Source organism: Orbicella franksi, chromosome 15 (assembly GCF_964199315.1).
Source record: "Orbicella franksi chromosome 15, jaOrbFran1.1, whole genome shotgun sequence".
In the NCBI taxonomy this organism is placed as follows: Eukaryota; Metazoa; Cnidaria; class Anthozoa; order Scleractinia; family Merulinidae; genus Orbicella; species Orbicella franksi.
This window is the reverse complement of record NC_138159.1, coordinates 6,902,201-6,922,762: the sequence shown is the minus strand read 5'-3', so window position 1 is coordinate 6,922,762 and position 20,562 is coordinate 6,902,201. Positions and strand designations below refer to the sequence as shown.

Below are 20,562 nucleotides of genomic sequence, written 5' to 3'. Positions count from 1 at the left end.
CACAGGACCGCAGCAAAAACCATTTTGATATAATTTTGGAAGTGAAATCTACTAAAATGCACGAGCGATCAACCGTTAACGCTGAATTCAAAGATGGGCGCCAAAAGAGAATGAATAACGCGATCTTTGTCACGTTCAGTCACCAGGATAGTCACGTGAAAATTCGCGTGCTGTGATTGGTTCAGTTGATCACTTGAGGAGAGAATGGAAACTAGAGAAGAAGGAGAGAGAGACTGGCAACGAGGTTGCCGGACCAGTCGCTTTCGATGGCAAGTCTGTTTCCCTTTCCACGCTGTGTTGGTGGTCTTCTGAAAGATGGGTCTTGCTTCAAAAGGAAATAACTACACAAACTTTTTACGAAGAAATCAAGGAGGAAAATGGAACGTACTTTAACTGGTTGAGCTGTTCTCGATGGTTGTCAAGATAACCAAGGATCGTGAGGCACTTAAATCAAGTTTACTGCAAAGGTAAGGAATCCAATTTTATAGGGATTTTCTGTTATGATGAGCTATCATTGTAAATAAATCAAACTAAGCAATGTATTGTGTGCTCCTTAAAAACCCCAAAGGCTGAAATTCACCTAAAAGGTTTCAGATCGACCTGAGGAACCGAGATAAATTCTGCGAAATAAGCTTAAGCTTGTTGTATTAGTCCACCAAATCTATTTTGAGAGCCGACGTGTTTCAACACCCAGTCAGCACAATGCAGCAAGTATAAATTTGCAATGCTTGTCATTTTTCCTTTGAATTATTTATAAGGATTAACATGATATGAGATCTTAATAGTCTTTTCAATACATCAAGATGTAGGTTTTTTTATTTACATTGTCATTTATTTATGTCAGTTATTTATTTGTTTCCCACTGACTCATAATCATTTTGATTCTTTTGATTTTGTTGTGTCATGAATTAAAGTGACCGTGAGGACAAGGAAATACAAGAAACATCTTGATGATCCCACTATACCCATACCAAAATCTACAAGATTCGACCACGTAAATTGCTTAAAGCAGTCTTCACAGGCCAGTTGATGTCATCTCCCTCTCTTGCATCCCTTTTTCCTGGAGATCATTTCCAGCACCATGAACAGAAGACCTCAGAGTTTTCAGCTCACCTGAGTGAGATGGCTGTTGGCAAAAATGTTGTGGATGACTTTGATGGATTATGGAGTGAACCTTTATGCAAGAATTGAAGCTTCACAGAAGCATTTGATGAAACCGAGTTGCCTATACCTGAAAAGACTACAGAAATACCAATTGATGTAATACACTACAACTCAGATTTGTCCACAGACAGTGATTCAGGTAATGATGTTGAAGTTTCAGTTCTGACTCCTCTGAAGAAATTGAGAATTCTGATACTGATGGCCATTCACTGGACTCCCCTGAGAGAAAGTGAAACTAATGGTTCCCAAGAAAAAAACATCAATTTTTCTGCCAAAGAATATGCCTGTATGGCTATTCTGGCCTTAATTTCAAGACATTGTATGACAATGAGAGGCTGCTAAAGATATCCTTGGTTTAATGAAACTACCAGTAATTTGTCCAGAGAATGTCACAGTACAGTTTTACAAATGTACAGCAAGTGTGTGGAAACTGTGAGCTTTTCATTTATGACATCTGTGAGAGATGTCTTCTTCTTTTTCCTAAAGTCATAAAGGATCAAGTCAAAAATTGTTCAACAGTGGGCTGTGATGGGTATGTGTGTGAATCTACAATTATATTAAATATATTCATGTATATATATACTTTTGGTTTTATTGAATTGTAAATAATGTATATTCATTTATGCTGACAGAATTTTTTGCTTAATCTATTTATCAAGTCTAAGAGCATCCATTTTTCTAGCAGTTAAACTCTGGGTGTTTGATTTAAGGGTCCATACGGGCACATATACACTAACAAATCATGTTGGATCTAAAAAGCAATGTTATCAGTGCTATAGTTTTATGTTGAGTTGTCAGACTTAAACTGGAATTAATGTACATTTGTTTGGAAATAACTATCTTGGAGCTTGACAACAATAAAAAGGTATGGAACTCCAGAGAAATGATCGTGTTGATTTTTACTAATTCACAGAAACTGATTCAGGCACTGAGTTCATCTTTAATTTTGACATTTTGGGAAATTTATAGAAATTTCCAACAATATTTCATGTGTTTTAGCTGTTCCCAAAAATTCCTAGATATTCCAAACACATTTTTTAAAACAGTCTGGGAAATAATAGGAGTTCCTAGGAATTCCCAATAATTCCCAGTCATACTTTTCACTATTCCCAAATATTCCCAGAAATTCTAAGGTCTTGGATTAAGCATAATTTGCATGGCTTGGAATAACTTGGAATAACTTGGAATTCCTAGGAATTCCCAATAATTCCCAGTCATACTTCCACTATTCCCAAATATTCCCAGAAATTCTAAGGTCTTGGATAAAGCATAATTTGCATGTCTTGGAATAACTTGGAATTCCTAGGAATTCCCAGACTACTGGGAATTTATTTCGCAGGGGAATGGTCTGCAGTAGACAGTACCCCTACATGAACAAAATTAATGAAAACATTGTCACAATTTGTCAAACTGTCTCCTTTACATACAAAACAGAACTGTATGTGCATGTAACTCTAAAGGTAGATTTCCACAGTTCGGGTATAGTTTTAGTGGCCTAATGGTGTAAAATAAAACAGATTATTATCCAACTGCAGCGAAGACCGTCCAAATAACAGTACAAATATACAGCCATATTGTACACTTATTTGTACAGTAGAAAACCTGTTTGCCTGACAGGTCGGCGTGCACATGCCAAACTGTCACACTCTCCCTCTTTCACTGATAAACTTATTGACTACAGCAGTTAGATAATAAATCTCTTATTAGATGTTTTAATATGTAGTATCGCTGTATATTTTTACTCCTTGCTTGTATTTTGACTCGCCCTACAGGCTCGTCAACATATGGCACAACTTGTAAATAAAATATACGGCGATACTACATATCAAAACATCTAATAAGATATATCAAATGTAGAAATGAATGCCTTGCATCTGCAGAGAAAGGTGAACACTTGGTCAACTATCGACGGACACTTGAACAATATATATATTTGATATATATTTCTATACAGTGCATAAGAATACTGCCAAGTGGATGGCTGCTGGTTGGGTAACTATAACCTTGATAGTTACTATATTTGATCCAAGTATTAAACCCCACCATATAAGCAGTCCATACATCTATTTCATTTTACATTTAAAGCCAATAAAATTCATGCACTTCGAGCTGCATTTAAAAATAAATAAATAATAGCACAACAGTGGAAATTCTGAATAAGAAACAAGAATCAAATCCAAAATGCAGTCTCACAAAGTTCTGAATTAAACGTGATCAGTGAGGGCAGCTCGGACAAATATAAACGTAGACAAAAAAAATGTTAAATATCCCCCGGCACTGCCAAAAATTGGCCAAAAATAAAGACAAGTATGTCCATATTGAGAATAGCCTTTTTGAAAGACTATCCTCATCCAGGAGATCTGGTGACCGGTACGAAAGACTCCCGGATAATCTGAGAGAGTTGACATAGATAATTTAAAATCACTCGACAAATTACTCCTTGAAATTGCGCTCCTGTCCACTGAGTGAAATTATTACCCGTTACTACAGTCCGTTACTCATCTTTCAGTCGATCAGGTGACGCACTGTGCTGATCTCTTAGTTGATTTTACACTTTTAGGTAACGTGCAATGATCACTCAATTAGATAAATCAAAACTGCAACTGCGGGTAATCTTTTCAACAGAACAGCTTTGGCTACCAATACCACTCAGAGAGTAAACTCTTTTTCGATCTAATTCTCATATATGTAAACAAAACTAACCTTTGCGTCGAAACTGGAGCAAATGCTCCATCCAGTTTCAGCATTTCAATTAAGAGTTGGCATCCTTCAGGAGTATGACCTGCTTGTGTTAAGAGAGCAACACAAGTCGACCGATCAAATAGAAAAAACTTATGGTGAAAGTTTTTAGGTCGTGCAGTCTTGCCGCCATTTTTACAACAGTTACAAGATCTCCCCTCAGTGAGTTCTATCTACTTTGTGTAGAGAGCATGTTGTGTCTGCATGCATTTGTTTTCGAGGAGCTGCAGTGGGTTATTGACCAAGTGTGAGGTCAAGATGGATATCGGCCAAGTTCTTTTTTTGCGAGTTTATGGACCGAGACGGAGTCAAGGTCCATAAACTCCAAAAAAAGAACGAGGCCAATATCCAGCCATCTTGACCGAACAAGCTTGGTCAATAAACGATTTATTATATGGCTTTCGGGGAAATTTTTCTTGCGGGACACGGCGGGTAGTCCCGAGCGGGCAAGATGGAGCTATCTTGCTCGCCAATCACAACGCAGGATTTGACTCATCTTGCCCGCTCGCGCAGCTAGCTATATAATAATAGCATAAATTGTCAGTACTCAAAGCCTGACTGTACCAGGAATCAGTTGAAAGGGTTTGTAATTCCTAGCAGTTTGAACATATCATCCAAAATAATTCATTCATCCTAGTGCATAAACTGACCCAAGTGAGAAATAACCGCCTTTAACAACAAGCTTGCTGGGTCTTACAGTGTATGAGATTGATCAAACAGGTCTGTGTACTTTTAACTAGTATATATGAAAAAGACTTATTTTCATATGTTAATACTGCAAACATACCCCTACTCCCTCATAAAGGTATTTTCATTTGTCTGACCCTCCGCCAGTACATGTACATGTGTACTTTCTGTTAAATATATGGTTTGTCCTTTGAGGCACGTCTCCCCTTTAGAATTTTTGATGATCCCGTGGATTGAGTACTCTGGAGTGTAATCTCTGAATCTGTAGGCACTCCCTAGCTAAACATTTTCAAGAAGGCAGTTTTTACAAAACCCCTTAATGATAATCAGAATTCCAGGGGGGTCTCCCATATAAAAATGATGGGGGTGGTCGTCGGAAATTTTGAAAAGAACCTCTTGTATTCTCTTGTATTCCCCTGTATTCCCTTGTATTCTCCTGTAGTCCATTGTATTTTCTTGTATTACCTTATATTCTCTTGTATTCCCCTGTATTCCCCTGTATTCCCTTGTCTTTTCCTGTTTCCCTTGTATTCTCTTGTATTCCCCTGTATTCCTCTGTATTCTCTTGCATTCCCTTGTATTCCTTTGTTTTCTCTAGTGTTCCCTTGTATCTCAAATGACTCGTTGATAGACACGGGAAAACTCAACAGCAATTTTACATTTTAAGGTTACGGATGTCTTAAGGTTATCTAATAACGTAGCTTGAAGAATTGCTATATTCTTTGAGTAGCTTAGCAAACAGCGAAGAGACTACTTCACAAGAAACATTTTAAGAAGTTTGTGATCGAACTTTTAACCACGTGCGAAAAGACTTCTAAAAGAGAACGCTTGACAGAATGCGGTTGGTACGGATAAAGACTCGTACCCAGTCGCTATTTACGTGTTTTGGGGAAGAGAAGATTGGATGCTAGATTGTCATGGGATAACTCCCCGCGCGCTCCACTCGGTCCAGGGGCCCGTTTCTCGAAAGGCCCTGAAACTTTTCGGGCCCGTAGAGCCATTTTTAGTTCATCTGTATCTAAAAACGGAGAAGTGTATACGCCTGAAACTTCTTGTATGAAGGGAACTTCTATTCATATTAAGAGTATGTGAATAAAACAGCTCTGTAATCGTAACGTTCGAGATTTGACTATGGCTTTACGGGCCCGAAAAGTTTCTGGGGCTTTCGAGAAACGGGCCCCTGACCGCTTTCGCTTTAAAACAATCCAATCTGACCCGTAAATAGCGGCTGGGTGCGAGTCTGGTGCGGACGCGTAGTTTCCTTGGCGCCAAATAACTTTACAATGATTTTATTTGGCGCTAGGAGTGCTATTTTATTTTGGGAGCTGAAGGAAGGGAGACAGGCCGTTTATTAAGGAGAATGCAGTGCTTATTTCTGACATCTAATACTCGTGTGTACAACGAAAGAGATCTCTTATTTGAAGGAATTGTGCTGTTGCATGGAAATAACAGTCGAGACAATTTTCCTTTAACAAAAGTCTGATGTGAGTTGGTCAGAATGAAGAAAAACCATGGACGGATGATCTCAATCTACTCTGATGACGATGTAATTAGGAATAGTTAGGCTTGCGTACAGGGGGGGGGGGGGGCTGCTCCTTATTGGAATAGCGGCACTTATTAACAAAACCACGCGCTTATAGGAAAGAAGGCGCTAAATCGAATTCTAACGGTAAATGACAAATATTATGAGCTTTGTGGGAGGGCCGGACGGGAGAATATTTGCCTCTAGAAGTTATCGCTGTATATTTCTATGAGGTTTGCTGTAAAGCAAGTAGTTAATTATCCTTCGATATTGCTTGATACTTAGCCGAGTTACGTAAAATGAGAAGATATTCGCATCAGGACAGTTGTTGTACTGACTCAACACATCGTCACTAATGCGCAATTTTCATTGCTCTCCAAAATCGACCGGGTTGATAAAGTCTTCTTGAGCGCACTTCCAAATGTGAAAAACTTACAACGTTACAAGGACTTCCTGACCATACGGATATCTGGACTGTTTGTTGAACAATCACGACAATAAAGGATATACGAGCTTATTTTCGGGTAACTGTTCGCTTCTGAAACGTTGCTGAAAACGAACCAACAGGATATTTCGGGGTTTTTTGATTGTTTTCTAGCACTTGCGTTCACTCTTGTTTAGCAAATGGAAGACCAAGTGAGTGAGCTTTACGAGAATGCTCCAGTAAAGAAATGACAAACCTATGCATTAGGTCCATAAATATAAAAAGAAATGAAGTCGTTGTCTTCTTAAACGCTGCAATATACAGTGGAACCTGGATTTAACGAACCTCATTATAACGAAGTCATCGGTATAACGAGCGACATTCCTCGCCCTAGTAATAGTAAAATATATGGAAAAGAACCTCGATACGACGATACTTGGTTATAGCCAACATATTTTGCCGGTCCCTTGGCTCTTCGTTATGTCAAGGCAGGGGCGTAGCCAGGATTTTTCAAAGGGGGGGGGGGGGGTGGGCACACTATGTCGTTTTCGCCACCAGTTGTAGCTTGTTTGCTAAAAAAAGGCTTACAAAAGGAGGGGTTAAGGGCACCCCAGGACCACCCCCCCCCCCCACCCCAAGCTACGCCCCTGTCGAGGTTTCACCGTAGTTCATTATATGTTATTCGGATATGACAAGTCAGGCTTGGGAAATTCGAAATAGGACGAGAATCTCCTATCTACATTTAGTTTGCATATGTGGTAAAAGTATGGAAAAAGTAAGGAAGGCTGTAGTAGGAATGTGTTAATGCAGAAAAACATCCATCCCCCGCTACTACTTCCCAAACCCCCAAAGCACGTGATTATCGTGCCATCGGCGATTTCGAAGAGCTCCGTTTTCAAAATGTTTTTCGTGGGAACTGAAACGCAAAACCGGCGTTTTCAAATTCCTCCAGGTTGAAGAGCGTTTTCGAAAAGCTCCGTTTTGTGACGTGGTAGGCCTGACCGTAGAAATAAAACTGCGTGTTTTCATGCCCGGGGAGGACTCCCTATAATCTGCGGGGAGGCTCCGCCCTAAAGGGTTACCCTTTTCGGGCTTCAGGGATATAGAAGGGTAAGAATTTCACGAGTTGAGGTATATTGAAGGGTGGGGAAGTCTGTCATTTAGGTATTTTAGAGGGTCCTTAATAAAATATTTCGCACATACACTCCTTATGGCTGTGTATCATTCTATAAAAGAACTACATGAAAATATGACAAGAAGACCAGTTACAGCAGTTATAATACAGTGTTCGTAAGTAGGTATGTGAAGGGGCTACCTTTTTTCAATGAAAGTTATACGAAAGAGCTAGGTACCTTTTTCGGTCAAAATGGTATATAACCTCGGGGCGGAGCCGTTAGATTTACTTTATTTACACAATAAAAATAAACCTTATGCGAAAGTGCTAGTGGCAAGGCTGACCGTAGAATGTCACAAGTTTCTCAACCTCTCTTTTGACAAACGCACTAACCATGAGCCTTCGCGTACTAGGCTCGCATGAGTTCTCTGTTCCGTGTCGGCAAAATATTGATTTATGTCAATACCGATTTTCCCAAATTACATTATTTAGTATCCTCTCCAAAGAGACAGTCATTTTATCCACGAAAAAAGTTCTTCAAGTTGATGTACAAGGCAACACTGTTCTCTGCCAACCTCGTTCCCAGGCTCTCTCTCTCGCTCTGGGAGGGCGGGAAGATGAGAGACCCTGGGAACGAGGTTGATCTCCTGCCAGAGTAAGAAGAGGAGGAGAGTGGTCAAAAATCAGAGGTCTAACTGTGTGGAAAAAAAAAAAAAAAAAGAGGGAAAAATGTAACTTAAAACAAGCTATATTTTGGCTTTACCCTTTCAATGCCCGTACAGTGCAAAAAGAAGTACCAGTAACTTACTATCTTCCTTGTTTATACATTATACAATAGGGATTCATATTTGCAGTCGTCTTGTCGTCCGAGACAATAGAAAAACTCGTCCGGACGAAGTTAGTTTGACTCTACCAGAGCAAAAAAAAACCTTTCTTAAATTTTCTTATGGGTTCCCTGCATTGTGACCACTTCTCATCCCTTTAAAATGTTTAGAAAACAGAGAAAGATTTACTGCTTTCTTTCGCGATAAGACTTCGATAAAATCATCAATTTGATCTGTCATCTTGGATGATGTGGTATCCTCCATGAATGAAATCATTGCAGGCTTATTGAATTTCATTTTGTCAACCATTGACGCTCTGTTCTGGATCCGTCTGCATCCGCGAAAGCACGTGGCGCGATCGCATCAGCTGTTTTGATCAGGATGTGGCGTTTACTAATGTTAACACTTCGAAAAAACAAGCCAAAGACAAGCCGAGGAAGAGCGAGAGTGTTCCTCTCGACCTTCACGGCAGTCGAAGAGGCCTGGACTTTGTATCCACCGACCAGTTTGAGTAGAAACTTTTAAAGAAAACAACCTAATCTATTAATTTATTTGCAACCTTAACTTTGCATTTCAATACCCGACAGACACGAAAGGAATTCCCTTCGTCTGATGTTTGGTTGGAAGACTTAACGCATGTTAGGGATAAAAAACACCAACAAAGTGATACGTTTAGATAGCTATATTCATCGCCACTTTTCATTTATTCTTACCATTGCAGACTTTCATCGTTTGGAGAACACAGGGAGGAACAAACTAACACTGAAAACCAATCAACTGGTTTCTGCGGAAATTAACGTTTGTTCAAAGTAAGTGGTAAATTTTGTATTCTCTTTAACCCTCTTACTGTCAGGGAAAACTAACATCTATTTTTTCAGATAGGAAAGTTATATTTAAAGCTTGTGAGTTAAAGGGTATTAAAATCTTGAGTATCAAGGGATTGATGGTTTTTATGAGCACAAAACAACGAAATTCTAAAACAATTAGACCTCAGTTCGTTTTTGAGACATTTACACAACATCACAAAATAGATAACAGCTACTTTTAAAAATCACAGCTACTACTAAAAATAACACACAAATTTCACTAAGTGTTATTTTACTGGCACTAGACATTAAGTCTTCAACAAGGGAAAGTCCCTGATTTTATGCTTGCCTGGCAACATTGTTTCAAACGAACCAGTTTTACAGTTGTAATACTACTCTGTTGTTTCGTTTTAACTTCCCTGGCGTTCTTTGAATATTTGTTTGTTTGGGATATTTATTGCCCCCCCCCCCCCCGGCATTTAAACATTAAATCCATATTGTGACTAAGATAATTCATCTCATTTCTCATTTTTATCGTCAACTGCATGTGTTTAACGCAACAAACTTGGTTAGTTAAGTTACTAAGCTGACTTGCTCTTGCCAGCTTCATTACATTTTCGGGCTTTCTTTTTTAAAATCAAAGTTTCTATTTGTGGCAGTGAAACTCAGTTAACTTTCATAATCTTCAGTCTGCCGTCTTAATGTGTTGTGAACAATCTCTTGTAATTAGGACGTTGATTTATTGCTAAAACTGTCATCAGATAAATTCTTACGACGGCAACAGAGGTATACAGGAATTAACTGTCAAAAGTTAACTGAAGTATGAAGAGCGAGTCACTCTTAAGTTTAATATTGTTTCATAAGCACTTTCACTTTCGTTTGATGTGACGTTGAAGCTTTCACATCTATTCGCAGGTGTTTGGTAAAGAAGAAAAAGTATTACTACTCGGTGCTGTATTGCACATTTGCTGTTCAGAGGTATTTTAATCCTAGTACTTTGCTTTCGCGCTCTCAAGTCTCACTGGCTTTCCTAAGATAACTATTTTGGCCTTGATCGTCGTCCCACGGCACGAAAACAATCAATCAATCATCTCGGGGGAGATTGCTATATCTGGATAGCTATATTCATGGCCATATTTCATTTTCTCAGAGGTTACGTTACTACACAGGAATTAACTGTCAAAAGTTAACTTAGAAGTATGAAGAGTCACTCTTAAGTGTAGTACTTTCACTTCCCTTTGATCTGACGTTGAAGCCTTCAGGTTTATTCACAGGTGTTTGGTAAAGAAGAGGGAAGGAAAAAGTAGCGATTACTTCGTTATGATTTGAGCCGAAACATCAGAAGGTAGAAACTCTGTCATTTGCTTAACAGTTTGGCAACAACTTTGCATTTTTCAAGAATGCATGTCTGAATAAATGGTCGCTCGGTTGCACTTAGCTTTGTTTTAAGCACTTTAGAAGTCTAAGTGTGATTTAAGAAGGTCGTATTAACGTCAATGCTCATTGGATTTGTTATTGCAGACTTTGATAGTTTTAAGAAACAACGGGAGAACAATTCAGCAAAACCAATTAAACAGTTACGACATCAGAGTTTGTTCCAGGTATTTTGCACATTTGTTGTTCAGAGGCATTTTAATCCTAGTACTACTTTGCTTTCGCGCTCTCAAGTCTCACTGGCTTTCCTAAGATATTTATATTGGCCTTGATCGTCGCCTTTTGGCATGAAAACACTCAATCCATCAGGTCAGGAGAGATTGCACGTCTTATAATCATTTTGTTTAAAGATTAAACTTTCTCGTTTTTCAGCCTGCACAGGTAATGAAACTCACTTTAACAAAATAATTGATTGCCGGCTGTTCAATGTTTTGTGATCAAGCTCAAGTTATTTTTGCGTAGTTTCGGCAAGCTCTCCATCAAGAGCTTTCGGTTCCGAATCTTTCTATTTATTGGCATTTTTAGTAAAGCCAATGTGGTCACTGAACTACATGGGAAACATTGTTAAAACTGGTACTGAAGTCTTCGAATCCGGAAAGAAGGAAAATGCAATTTGAGTAGAAACTTTTAAAGGAAACAACTTAATCATTTATTTATTTGCAACCTTAACTTTGCATTTCAATACCTGAACACGAATGGAATTTCCTTCGTCTGATGCTTGCTTGGAAGACTTAAGGCATGCTAGAGATAAAAACTCGAACAAAGTGATACGTTTAGATAGCTATATTCATCGCCTCTTTTCATTTATTCCTACAATTGCAGATTTTGATCGTTTGGAGAACACAGAGAGGAACAAACTAGCACTGAAAACCAATCAACTGGTTTCTGCGAAAATTAACGTCTGTTGAAGTAAGTAGTAAATTTTGTATTCTTTTTAATCCCTCTTACTGTCAAGGAAAACTAACATCTAATATTTCCGAGATAACTTTCAAACAAATGTAATAAATGTAATATCAGTTAGATAGGAAAGTTACATTCAAAACTTGCGAGGGAAAGGGTATTAAATGAGCATCGCGTGATTAATGGTTCATGTTTTTATAAGCACAAGAAAACGAAATTCTAAAACTGAATTAATCGTCTGTTTGTTTACGAGAAATTTACACAACATCACAATATAGATCACAGCTACTTGAAATAACACACACAAATTTCGTTGTGTTTTTTTACTGGCACTAGACATAAAGTCTTCCAACAAGGGAAAGTCCCTGATTTTATGCTTGCCTGGCAACATTGTTTCAAACGAATCAGTTTTAATACTTCTCTGTTTTTTTGGTTTTAACTTCACCGCTGGCCTTCTTTGAATATTTATTTGGCATATTAATTAACCCCCGGCATTCAAACATTCAATCTATCAAGATAATTCATCATAATTCAAAGCCCTTCATATTTTTTTTTATCGTAGACTGCATTTGTTTAACGCAAACTTGGCATTTAAGTTGTTAAGACTTGCTCTTCCCAGCTTCATTACATTCTCAGGCTTTCTTTTTTTAAAATCAAAGTTTCTATTTCTGGGAGAGAAAGTCAATTAACATTAATAATCTTCAGTAGATACGTTTCCGCCTTAATGTGTTGTGAACAATCTCTTGTCACTGGGACGTTGATTTATTGCTGAAACTATCATCGGATAGTTGTAACGGCAACAGAGTTCAGGTCACTATACAGGAATTAACTGTCAAAAGTTGACTGAAGTATGAAGAGCGAGTCTTAAGTTCAATATTGATTCATAAGCACTTTCACTTTTCTTTGATAAGACGTTGAAGCTTTCAGATCTATTCACAGGTGTTTCGCGAAGAACAAAAAGGAAGAACGTACATAAACTTTATTAATGTGTCTTAACATCTAGCCGATGGGGAAAAAAACCCTCTATTAATTGGGGACACTACATATAATTAACGACCTACTAACTATTTTCTAATGAACTATTAAAAAAGCCCAACAATATAATTAACCATATAATATAGTTAAAAACCAACAAACTATTTTCTAATAACAATCAGCTAATGAGATAAATTATTAAAAGAATTAAGAATTACAAAGGATGCAGTTGGAACAATTGTCATCTTCTACCATTACACTTAAATCAAATTTACGGATGCGATGTTTAAAACTAAATAGTGATGGGAGGGTTCTAATTTCGCTTGGTAGCTTATTCCACAACTTTGGTCCCAGATAGGTGAGCGAATGTTTACCATATTTCTTGGTCCTAAATCTGGGAATAGCGAACTCCGCCACCCTTAAGTTGTAAGGCGAGCGATGGCATTCCTAATAAGATTGGTGTTAGCCATTTTCGGGTCCCCCGCTGTTTCATACATTTGATGGTCATCCGCGTATATAGAGAGATGCGAAGTAATTACATATGTCAGATCGTTCTGAAAGATGTTCCATAACAATGGGCCTAGGGCCGATCCTTGTGGACAACCCCTATCACTCCTCTTCCATTCACTTCTAAAAGCTCCCAGTTTCACTCGGCTCAGTCGATCAAACATGCAGGATCGAAGTAGATCACGCAGTTCGTCATGAAATCCATACGATTTTAATTTGCTGATCATTAAGGAAGGATGGAGCGAGTGAAAAGCCTTACTCAAGTCAGTAGAGCAAGATTTTAACAGTTTGTTGGTTATCACGTGCTGATTTCCATGCTTCAATAAGACTTATCAGTGTTCTTTCACAACTATGACGTGTACGGTATGCCCTGATTCGAGGATCCAAACGGCTGTCAAATTGCTTTGAAATCTGGTCGCTAAGTAGCTGCTGAAATACCTTACTAACCACTGGAAGGACAGTTATTGGTCCATAGTCCCCACTATCTTGTAGATCCTCTTTCTTGAAGACGGTTGTCTATTTCCCCCTTTTCCAGTTGGTTGGCCATTGACGATTTGTAATACATGAATTGTACAGATTCGCCAGTGGTATAGCGAGTTTCTCCGCTCCATGCTTCAGTACTCTGGCTGGCAGATTGTCATTCCCAGATGCTTTTCTGCTATTAGGTGACTCCAGAACATTTATGACTTGTATTTGGTTTGCTGGATTGGACTTGATCATCGGTTCTGAACTATTCGCCGTTTGTATTCGCAAGACACAAGTCACTCTCCGAGGAGTTTCTTATGTTGACATCTCCGATATCGCTTGTTATCGTTGCAAAGTGATCCGCTAATATTTCCGCAACAGTTTCTTGGTCGCTAATGATCTTGCCGTCAACTTTTAAGTTAATATCAGTCCTCATGACCCCTTTCCTAGATCCAAGAAACGGTTTAGAAGTATGGAAAAAATGTTTTGGGTTTTCTTTAAGGTCAGAAGTCTTTTTATTCCAGTATTGCCGTGCAGCAATTCTTCTTTGCCTGACTGCCTCATCGCGACATTTCACCTTCTCTTCCCAGTTTTGCTGTGTCCTTTCATTTAGATATTTCTTAAAAGCTTTTCTCTTTGCTCGGATGGCATTCTTCCATGCGGTTGTCAGGTAGGGTGTGTCTTTATTCCGTACTTGCTTCTTTTTCTGGGGGAAACATGCGTTTACAATGTCTTACATGAGTGTGTTCCAATAATACACCTTGTCCTCAACATCATCAAACAGGTTTCCGACGTGCGCAGGTGCCTTCATTAGTAGATTTTCATATTTCACCGGATCAAAGTTTTTGTAGCGCCTGAAATGGATGATTTTGCGTGGGTGTTTCCTCGCTTTTTCTTTCATTATACCATTGATGAGCATATGTTCACTTAGGGCAGGGTCAAAAATTCCTCCTCTGATGAACAGGTCTGGTTGATTGGTCAGCAGTACATCGATAAGCTGTTGTTGTTGTTGTTCCGTTTCTATCCAATCTAGTTGGGTGCTTTATGAGGCATTCAAAGCCCTGCACCATTTCGAAATCCAGGAGTAATTTGCCTTCTTTTCTCTGAGGCCTTAGCCTGTCTAGGTTAAGGTCACAAATGACAGTCACTGAGTCTCTTTGAAGTTACCCCCAAGTACAAATGTGGTTCATTTCTTCCTCTAGCAATTGCTGGTAATTTTTTTCCACTAATAGTCTAAGCGGTCGGTAAAGACCAATTATTATCATGTTTATCTTCCCAATTTTCACGTCCAACACGATTGGCTCTATACACTGGTAGTGACGATCAGCTTTTAATCTCCTACGTGGGACTACGGTGGAGATGAGAGCCGAAATACTACCGTCGCCTTTTTTCCTGTCATTACGATATAATGAATAACCAGGCAGGCTAAGTTGATCGTTTAGATAAGTGGAGTCGATCTTTGTTTCACTTATGGGTAAAGTCTGCGCTTTCAGGGCTTTAATCATGTGAGTCAATTCTTCAAATTTATTTTGTACGCTGTTGATGTTCAAATGACACAGCATTGTTCCTTGTACATTTGTTGTCCCTCGAGCTTCAATCTCCTTGGGTCGTGTGGATCGATCTGCATAATTTCCTTCGATTGTCGCCTCAAGATTTGTATAAATGTGAATGAAATTGAAATCAATTTCGTCGATGTTAGCTTGTTCAAAGAAGGAATCCGAGAAATTAAATGGAGAGCAGCAACTCCAGCAGTTCCAGCTTTCTGCTTGAGCGTACATTTGTTTGGTCAATCCTGCACATTTCCAATGAGCCTGTTGTAAACATTCTGAACACTCCAGGATCTGTTTCGTGTTCTGGCCGATGACCCGTTCACATTATAAGCAACATTTTGCTCTTACTTTAGTCTGGTTCTGTTTTGGTCCAGGATTTGGACAACCTCCTGAGAGTAGTATCCAGCAGTCAGGATTAAACGAAGCTTTCGTGCTGTTGTAGTAAAAGAGCCTTCGCTGGAAAAATTTCCTTTTAAACATTCGAAGCGTCCGGCGAGTCGTTTTAGGATCCAAAATTGTCAACAAATTAGCCACTTTTGTCTCTGTCGCTGTCTCTGTCTTGTTCTTGTGACCAAATCCTACATCACCAGCGCTATCATCTTCTGTTTTCCACCGTCACAATACGATTAAGAGAAGGAAGCAAGCGAATACTATGCCACGTGAAATCAGACGTCCGACCGCCATGCTCACTCCGTATTACTACTCGGTACTGTTTTAATCCGAAACGTCAGAAGACAGTAACTTTGTCATTTGCTTAACAATTTGGCAGCAACTATGCATTTTTCAAGAATGCATGTCTGAATAATTGGTCGTTCCTCTACTGTTTGTTTTAAATACTTCAGAAGTCTAAGAATGCATCTATTTCTCCAAAGTGTGATTTTAAGGAAGATTGTATTAATGTCAACGTTAATTGGATTTGTTTTTGCAGACTTTGATAGTTTTAAAAACAAGGGGAGAGCAAATCAGCAAAACCAATTAAACAGTTGTTACAAAAGATTCTGTTCCAGGTATTTTGCACATCTGTTGTTCCGAGACATTTTAGTCCTACTACTTTGCTTTCGCGCTCTCAAGTCTCACTGGCTTTCCTTAGATATTTATTTTGGCCTTGATCGTCGCCCCACGACACGAAAACAATCAATCCATTATCTCGGGGGAGATTGCACATCTTTCAATCCGCAACCTGCACTGGTAATGAAACTCAGTTTAACATAATTATTTATTGTGCTCGGCTGATCAATCAATTTTATGATCAAGTTCTAACCATTTTGCGTAGCTTTGACAAGCTTTCCATCCAGAGCTTTCGGAGCTGAAGCTCTCTGTTCATTGACATTTTTAGTAAAGCTAACGAGTTCACATTACTGATTACCATTCAGTGGATAAAGTCAAGAAATTGTGATCTTATAGAAAGTAGATAGAGAAGACACTTCTCCAAGTTTTAGGTTTGTGCGTTTTCCCAGCCTGCAGATATTTGTCGAAATGTTTCGCAGAAATTTACAGAGCCCAGTATGGAAATGCCATGTTGGTGTACCCCTGTGGTGCACCAATATGGCGGCGGGGAAATTGTGTAAACATTTGGAACTTACATTGGCTATCAAGGCGACTGTTTATCTGTATTGAGCAACCAAACATTTGCATAAGCACTTTTTGTAATGATCTAACTTCTGAAAAAGCTAAAAATTAGATAGGTATATGTTTTTCGACAAATGCGATTGTTGCTTTTTGTCACGCACCGCCAAAAACTCTGAAATTCAAAATACGCTGGTTTTCAAACGAAGCACACTACTAAGCTGTAACATTGTAAACAGATATAAATTTACTCCCTCTTATCCTCCTCCCTTAGAAAATGATGACGTCACATGAAAACGATCTATAGTTTCGTCTGCGACTCTGAGGATCGTTTGCGCTCGGAATAGTCAGATGGCTTCCAGCTTATCCCAAATTCGTGTCTCATGCAGTACCTTGACAATGCTAAGCTTTCCACCAGAGATAGAGAAGAATGTACAGGCCATGAAAATCTCTAGGTTTTTACAGTAGCGGCGAACCCGAGATCGAAGAAATCCTCAATAGCTCCCCGGCTTTAGGGTCGCACAGATCAGCCCACTTCTTTGGTCTTTTTCTCGTTTCTGGTCCGGTTGAGTTTCATCGAGATAGAGGTATTGAATGAAGAGGAATACTCTATCCTACGCATCCTCTATTGCTACAGCCTCCAACAACCCATCTTCCTTGCATTCTGCTACGAATTTGACACACACTATCGCATGTTCGCATATATTCTTATCAGAAACAAAATATTGTTATTGCGAAATGACGTCAGAAGCCAGCTCGTCCCATTCTCCCCTATTACTCGGTCGTGAACATGGAAAAGGGCAATTTTACAAACTTTGAAAATTCATACCAAATTAACGAAAATAGCTACAACTATAATTTTTTCGCAGTGGTGATCATGAGAAAAAGGAAATTTATATTAGCAAAAAAAAAAAAAAAACTGGGGGTTAATGGACTTTAAGCCGTGCTAAGGATAACAAAATTCCAACATAGTGGAACTTTTAGGCAGCTATATTCATGCCTACTTTTCATTTTTCTAAGGTTGCAGATTTTGATCGTTTAGACGACACAGAGAGGAACAAAGTAGCACTGAAAGCCAATCAACTATGTCCTTCGAACATTAACGTCTGTAAGTGGCAACTTTTGTTTTAATTCAACCCTCTTACTGTGAAGGAAAACTAACATCTAATTTTTCCGAAATAACTTTCAAATAAATGAATAAAGGTAATGTATAAAGGGAAGATATTTTTCAATTTTGTGAGTGAAAGGGCAGAAAATAACTTGAGTATGACAAGATGGTTGGGTTTGTATGAGCACAAGAAAAGGTATTCTATAATAATTATCTAGTCTTTAGTTTGTTTATAAGACAGTTACACAACATCACGAAACACATCACAACTACTTGGAATAATACAAAAATGTCAGCAAAAGTTATTTATTAGTACTAGACATAAGTTTACCATCGAGGGAAAGCTCCCAATTTTATGCTTGCTTGGCAACATTGTTTCGCATGAATTTTAATTACTTTTATTTCTTGTTCAACATCTTTGAATATTCAGCATTTGGGACCTTAATTAACCCCCGGCATCAAAAATTGTGGCAATCTTTATTTTGACCAAGGTAGTTGAAGTTACTTTTCGTATCGTAAACTTTAAGATTCAACACACTTTGCTCAGTTACTAAGATTTGCTCTTGCCATTTTCATTACTATCTTTCTTTTCGAGATCAAACATTTTATTTACGTCAGACTGCATTCAGTAACGAAACTTAATTTAAAAAAAATAACCATCTACGGTCTGCTGGTGCAATGGGTTGTGACTATTTGCTAGGGCTTTGAACTATTACCGATAATTCTTAAACTTCATGCGTTTAGTGCAACAAACTTGGTTAATTAAGTTACTAAGACTTGCTCTTTCCAGCTTCATTACATTATCAAAGTTTCTATTTATGGCAGTAAAACGCAAGTAACATTCATAAACTACGGTCTGCCGCCTTAATGTGTTGTTAAGGTGCACCTAACCCCAATTTTTTTTCGCTAAAACGAATCTACTTGTTATTTGAAATACTTCTGCGAAAAAAAAAAATTGGATTCGGTTAAATCCTCGAAATCTTGAAAATAGCTCCAAAAAAACCGCCATTTTGTTTCGCGACCGAGTTTGAGGAGAATGGGTCCAGCGGCTGTTGTGACGTCTACCCAGGAAGGTTGAATATCTCACGTCTTCACATTTCCTTCAGGATGGTGCAATACATTCGAAAAGTGCGCAGAAACGCCTTCCAGAAGTGCTATCGGCTGTTGCAGCAATATCCCAGATTTAAAGAAAGATATACTGTACAATTTACTGGCGATGATCGGTCAATGGTACAATAAAGACGTAAACGAGGGTTGATTTTGTCGAACCGAAACAAGCGACCTGAGTCCGTGAGAACCATTGAAGAACTCTCACTGGAATTTGTTCCGCAGACTTTCAAACGCTATTTTAAAAATTTTCTGCTTAAAGTCAACCAGCATTTTGTAGAAATACTAGCGAGCACCTATATCTTCCAATCTCACAGTATTTATAACATAGCCCGCAAAGTTGTGTGATCTATCAAGAAGCGTTTATAATACGACCAATAAAGTGATTTAGATAAAAGTCGAAGATTAATCCTTTAGAATTACATGATAACAAAACTGTTAGACTCACAGAGTTTTTCGAAGGTTTGGAAATCAGCAGTGCGACAAACATTCTGCAATAGTGTCGAAAATATGACCTCGTAACATTATTTGCGGACCGCTTAGGGAACACATCCTTTTCGCTTATCCGACGAATTTCACTGCAAACTTTGAGAAAAATTTACATTGGTTATTTGGAGTTACGACTTAAAACGTGCGATAATGTGAAATCGGTAATTGTATGAAATGTTCCCTCCCGCCTTGCTTCCCGCAGCTTCAAAAATACAGGTCCAAACAATTTTACGATTTTTAATCAATCGAAGCCAGTGTTGTGGAGGTCATCAAGTCTCGAAAACTGCAACACTTACGTCGTTCTTATAAACATGAAGCATTCCAGACAGTAAAACACAAACTAGATTTAATAGAACAACCATACCTTGACAAACTACATTCTCACTAAGGACAAATGTAAACGGGTGGGAATCTTGTGTTTAGGTGACGAAATTACCATCCAAAGCATTCCTTGAGTTTTCTTTACTGCTTTTCGTTTGCCTGCTCCTCCTCTTCGTATCTAGCTTTCCATTCCTAATATACAAGCAGCTCGTCCGCAAAAAAATCTTCCCCGTCGTCGCTTGAAATATTGCAAATTGCTCTCAGAGTTCTAAGCAGTAACGAAATAGAAATGATTCTGAAATAGAAATGATTGGTATCCGGTCGTTTCGCCAACGAGTCGTTTCGCCAACGTCTCGTTCGCCAACGTCTTAGGTCGATTCGCCAACGTCCTAAGTCGTTTCGCCAACGTCCTACCGGTTAATTCGCCAACGTCATATATCCAATACTAACGAAAAAAAAAAAGCTGCTTATTGATGTTTGGAATGCAATCCTGATCCTTGGGTGATCCTTGGGTCAAGAAATTTTAAGTCACTGCCAGTTTCGCTTGACTGACTTACGATCAATTTGCATGTTTCTGATAGTTTCACAAGCCGGCTCGTGGGCGCTACATCGCGGTAATTTTCACGGTGAAAATTGACTGTTGAATACCAAAGTCCGATGGCTTCCAAAAGTCTGATGGCTTCCAATTCGCGGATAATGCATTACGATGTAAATTAACGTTATATCTTTTCCTTCTTCAAAAGCAAACAGAGTTGGCCAACGTCTTAGGACTTGTGTCTGTTGTCATTTATTTCATTCCCTTACCTAGAGTTATTTTCCATGCAAGAGCACCTCATTATTTACGACGACAGTTCTCTGCT

At 38.7% G+C, this 20,562-nt stretch overlaps 1 long non-coding RNA gene across 1 annotated transcript in view; it reads left to right on the top strand.

The window, feature by feature from the left end:
* The first annotated feature begins 10,125 nt into the window (after nucleotides 1-10,125).
* Nucleotides 10,126-20,562, top strand: part of LOC145469839 (uncharacterized) — a 49,180-nt gene continuing 38,743 nt past the window's right edge. The window contains exons 1-2 of the long non-coding RNA XR_014042383.1: nucleotides 10,126-10,881; nucleotides 11,537-11,617. This is a non-coding gene — a long non-coding RNA (uncharacterized LOC145469839). The remainder of the gene's footprint in view (nucleotides 10,882-11,536; nucleotides 11,618-20,562) is intronic.